This window comes from Aedes aegypti, unplaced genomic scaffold (assembly GCF_002204515.2).
Source record: "Aedes aegypti strain LVP_AGWG unplaced genomic scaffold, AaegL5.0 Primary Assembly AGWG_AaegL5_hic_scaff_759_PBJ_arrow, whole genome shotgun sequence".
NCBI classification, from domain to species: domain Eukaryota; kingdom Metazoa; phylum Arthropoda; class Insecta; order Diptera; family Culicidae; genus Aedes; species Aedes aegypti.
Genome location: NW_018736447.1, coordinates 28,914 through 34,913, shown reverse-complemented (window position 1 = coordinate 34,913; position 6,000 = coordinate 28,914).

The following is a 6,000-nucleotide window of genomic DNA, read 5'->3' as shown; positions in this document are numbered from 1 at the left end:
TCAAAATTTTTGTTTCTTAATTGAGCAAAACGTTTCTTGATTTCTTTCTGCAAATCCTGCCATATAATTTTCATAGCAGGATCGCGAGTGCGTTGAAATTGCCTTCTCCTCACGTTTTTAAGACGGATCAAGAGTTTAAGATCATCGTCTATAATCACGGATTCAAATTTTACTTCACATTTAGGAATTGCAATGCTCCGGGCTTCAACAATGGAATTTGTTAAAGTTTCAAGAGCATTGTCAATATCAAGTTTAGTTTCTAAAGAAATGTTAACATCAAGATTGGAGTCAACATACGTTTTATATATATTCCAGTCGGCTCGTAAATAATTGAAAGTGGAGCTGATAGGATTGAGAATCGCTTCTTGGGATATTTGAAATGTAACAGGGACATGATCAGAATCAAAATCAGCATGAGTAATCAGTTGGCTACAAAGATGACTAGACTAGACCAAATCAATCGTAGATGGATTTCTAGAAGAGGAAAAACATGTGGGGCTATCAGGGTATTGAATTGAGAAATATCCTGAAGAGCACTCATCAAATAAAATTCTGCCGTTGGAATTACTTTGAGAATTATTCCATGACCGATGTTTGGCATTAAAGTCACAATGACAAAAAATTTTGACTTATTGCGAGTCAATTTACGCAAGTCAGTTTGGAGCAAATTAACTTGCTTTCCAGAGCATTGAAAAGGCAAATAGGCAGCTATGAAAGTATATTTACCAAACTGTGTTTCAACAGAAACACCTAAAGTTTCAAAAACTTTAGTTTCAAATGATGAAAAACAGTTGATGTTTTATACGCCTGTGAATGATGATTGCAACTCCCCCACATGCCCCATCAAGTCGATCATTACGATAAACAAAAAAGTTAGGATCTCTTTTGAGTTTAGATCCAGGTTTTAAATACGTTTCGGTAATAACTGCTATATGCACGTTATTAACCGTAAGAAATTAAACAGCTCGTCCTCTTTACCATTCAGAGAACGAGCATTCCAATTTAAAATATTTAAATTATTATTTGGATCCATTAGAAAAACGTAATCCAATAACAATTTGATTTGTAAATTTTACACTTACTTGGACTGCTTCAGTCATAGTGGTGGCTTTGAACATTGCATCAATCATTAGATTCAATTGTTCAGTTAGAAAATTAAAATCAGAGGCAGACATGTCATGTGATTTCCCATTGGAATTTCCGGTAGACGAAGAAGCGGAGTTACCTGTGGCGGTAGGGTTTTTTCCATTTGATTTAAAACAAGTAGAATGGGTACCCATGGATCGAACAGGGGAGAAGTTCGAATTTCCTGCTACGATATCGGCAAAGGATTTACCGTGGGTAGATACATTCGAAATAGAAAGATTCGAACGGCTACCCGACGGATTAAAATTAGTTTGTGAATGAGCATGATTATGATCTTCCTGATGGGTATGATTCATGATCAAGCGATCGTTAACTGAAAAATGAGCATTGTTCGATACTCTACCAGGCAAATTCCGGAAACGACCGTTATCGTAACGGATATTATCTTTCATCTGCCTGGCACGAGCCTCAATGACCTTTTTGCGTGAAGGACAATTCCAAAAATTGGACTTATGGTTAGCCCCGCAATTACAACATACGAATTTGGTGGTATCTTCCTTCACTGGACAGACGTCTTTGGCGTGAGAAGAACCTCCGCAAATCATGCATTTAGCATCCATGCGACAATTTTTTGTACCATGACCCCACTTTTGGCACCGACGGCACTGAGTGGGGTTCTGGTAATTTCCTCCAGGTTTCTGGAAATGTTCCCATGTCACACGGACATCAAACAAAAGTTTTGCTTTTTCTAAAGCTTTAATATTATTTAGTTCTTTTTTGTTAAAGTGAACTAAATAAAATTCTTGAGAAAGCCCTTTCCGAACAATGCCAGATTGGGTTCTCTTTTTCATAATGATTACTTGGACTGGGGAAAATCCAAGTAAATCATTTATTCCATTTTTGATCTCTTCAGGTGATTTATAGTCACTTGAGAGACCTTTCAAGACAACTTTGAACAAACGTTCAGTTTTGTCGTCATAAGTAAAAAATCTGTGCTTCTTCTCTTCAAGATGTCTGAGAAGAAGTTCACGATCTTTAAGAGTTTCCGGCAAAACGCGACAGTCTCCTTTCTTTGCGATTTGGAAGGAAACCTTGATTCCCCTAATGGAGTTCAAGATCTCCTGCCTAAATCCCCCAAATTCGGAACAACTGACCACGATAGGCGGCACTCTTTGCTTCCTTACTTGAATCAAAGAGCCTGGGCTAGAGGCTGCTTCGATTTGGTGTTCGGAAAATTTGTCTAGAGCATCGAACTGATTGCTCATTTCGATACAATTATTCATTTCACCCTTGGAAGAAAGTTCGCATTCCGGGGAAGCGTCCTTTCTTCCATTCTTGCCACGTGTAGTGACAGTTTTAAAACCCACTTTTTTTGAAGGAAGTAGTGAATTCAGAGATTCACCCTTCCTTTTGTTTGTTGTTGATACCATGTTTAATTAATAAACGAAAGAAGACGTGACCTTCGAAAGGTTTTTTCCCAAGACGGTCTCCAAGAAGGATTACCACCCGCTAGCTTTCGCCAACGGGTCCAACGAAAAATCGAAGGCACGGGTCCAAACAAGGATCGTAAAGGGATCAATAGTAGAAAAAATAGTACTGAAAAGTACTGTTTTAGTAGCACTGAAAAGTACCGTTTTTAATTTTAGCACTGAAAAGTACTGTTTTTGTAGCACTGAAAAGTACTGTTTTATTGCTTTAGGTAGTTTTTAAGAAAACTTCCAAGAGCAGAGAGAATTCGTGTACGCACAGCACGAAGGTACGATGCGCACTCTAATTGCCTCACACTTGTAAATAGAAGGTGCTTACCTTTTTCATTGTAATTCTGCAGCAAGCATTTGTGTTTTGAATTTCATATTGCGTTCACTGCACTTCCACTAAATAAATCTTTCATTCACTTCCCTTAAAGGAACACATTTCAAACGGGAATCAAATATTTATAAAGTTTTATTTACCGCAACACTCAAAACTATTATGGCGGTGGTTTTCACTTGCTGCGAATCGATGCCGCCGCCGCCGCACACTGAGATATGCCTGTGTTTATAGTCTAAAATATCCAACTTTTTTTCTGTGGTATTAATTTTCAATGCGGAAAGGTTGGGCAAAGTATAGAAACTTGAAACTCACACGTTGTTTGTTTTTCGATTCTCTCAAATTACAGAAACCATCTCTACGAAGCATAAAATCATACCAATAGTTTATCAATTTGGACCACCCAAAATAATTGAAAAGCTCCACAGTGCGATGCGTCGGGACGCGTCTATCGTGTATGCACTATCATCGTGATCGTTGAGCGCAGTGATGTCAGAGTTGCCTGTAAAATAATAGCATTTAATGTGAATTGATCTCAAAAATCATAAAAATTTGATTAAATCAGTGATCTTGTGATGGAAAACTATTTGCCAAATGATAAGTTTTTATAATATGCAGCAATTGTTCCGAAAACAAGCATATAACAATTGGTAGAAAAATCTTTCAACAACCACCTGGCAACACCGTCATCTCTTGCAAACATAAACCGTACCGGTGCATAACAAAAATATGCGATAAATCCAATAAAAAACAGAGAAACTCCGTTGCCCTTCATTAAATTATGTTTTCTTTTGATATGTACGATTGAAGAGTTGATTTACAATACTCGTCAATCTACTAAATTTCCCATGTGTTTATATAAAATTATGCTTAACACAAATGTTTTATTTATTGTTTGTTTGTTTTGAAAATGTACATGGAAAGGCGACACTACTTATATTACATCAATGATGATTCTAATTATACTTTGAGTTACACACCGCTTCACCTTAATCGGTTCATCCATGCATTGCTATGAACAGAAACTTTTTTCAAATTTCTGAACTAAAAGCGTAGAATTTCTTCGGTTTTCCATTGTCAATCGATTGATTAGACTATGGGCAAGCATATCATACAACCAGTGTCGTGGACTTTATCGCCAAGCGATAAAAAATGCCGGAGGTCCAAAATATACACTTTGAGGGTCCAAAATGTATTAGTATGTCCAAAATAATAAATAACAGTGCTTCATAATTCAATTATTATCCGTTTTTTGGATCCTACATGACCGTATGGGCATTTTTATCTCGTAGAGGAAGTTTTTCTCTACATTTTGGCATGTTCTTTGACTTGGTTACGCTTTGGGTTTATTCACAAATTTCATAACGCGAAAAACGACCATTTTCGATACCCACTCACCCCATCGTAACGCATTTTATATGAATATTTTTCGAATTTTGTATGAGCTGTAACATCTTAAGGACACCCACCCACCCCCTTCAGCTTTATGAAATTTGTGAATGGGCCCTTTGCAATTAATTAATTGGGACGAAAAACTAAAATCACTTCCTTAGGGGGTCCAAAATACGGCCGTCACCCTACTAAGCGCATTGCCTGATTTTTATCTGGTTTATTGTTTACTTCCTTATTATAGGACCTTCATTAGCCTAGTGTTAACGTTCTCGGCTGCTATGCAAAGCCATGTTGAAGCTGTCTTCGTTCGATTCTCGATTGATCCAGGATCTTTAGATAATGCCACATGATATACGATGCGAAACATGGAAACTGTGACAAAGAGAGCTCTCAGCTAAATAATTGTGAAAATGTTCCTAGTGTTCTAAGTTCAGCATCTGAAGTTTGTCTTTGATATTGCCTTCAGGTTCTGCCTTATATTGATTTTGTAGGGCATTTTAACTTTTACTGGACTTATTGTTTACAAATTTTTCTGAAGGAGTTAAAGCGTGAGTGAGATTTTTGTGCTGAGCCTTATAAGGTGCTGATCTGATTAATTGCTATTGTAATGCTTCCAATGTGGGGTATTAAGTTGGGTTCGAAGTGCTCCAGATCAGAGATGTGGTTGTATCGGGCTATCCTACCTCATTGGTGTGGCTAGCAAAAAAGTTTCCTTGCAGCAAGCAGCAGCAGACCAACCGCGGCACATAGCATTTGCGATGGATCCAATCGCAAGCAGAAGGTGGGTCCCGCCTCGAACCCTGCCCCGCTGGCCGACAACGGGCAAACAAGTACGCGCGAAATGAAGATGCTAACCCGGTGGCGTACAATAACCGATTGTTGGCAAACAACCAATTCGCCTCTCTGCCAGTGGACAAAACTGCCCCCCTGTTCACGGTGACGAAGGACATCTTGGCACTGTGGTCTGAACTAGCGGCCCACCAAATCAAGCCGCTGTTCAAGCTGTGCTACACCGGCACAAAGCTTAAGTGGGATTCTGGCGCCGATTACGAGAAGACCGGCAGGCTACTGAAGGCAAGGGCAAGGGCTGGAATTCTACACTCACGATGCCCATGGTAGCAAGCCATTGAAGGTGCTCATCCGAGGGCTACCGTAATACACCCCGGAGGCAATCGTCGACGAGAGGACGGTGACCGGACTGAAGCCAAACAACGTGTACCCCATCCGGCGAGTGCAAGGAGGAAGCCATCGGGGCAACCTGTACCTGACCCACCTGGAGAAGGGCTCCGTCACCATGGCGGGCCTGACGAAGGTAAGAGCGCTCTTCAACATCATGGTTGAATAAGAGCGCAACCGCCCGAAGAAGAGAGACGGGACGGAGTGCGGCAACTGCCTCGCGTTCGGTCACGAGACAAGTAACTGCCACATGAAGCACCGCTGGGGCAAATGTGCCGGTGCGTACGCCACGACGACACGACATCTGATGGAGGAGGGCATTGAACCGAAGTGTGCCAGCTGCGGTTCCAACCACGTATTAGTCCACCAACAGGCAGGGAGGACAGTGCTAGCGTCGGCCACCCCCACCGCTGACTGAGGAGCATTTTCCAACTCCCCGCTATAAGTTCCCAATCTGCCACCGCTTCCACTGAACCACCGGCAGGCATCCCACCAGCCGGCCCCCTCCATTCAAAATCGCTTTGCGGCCGCCGCCGC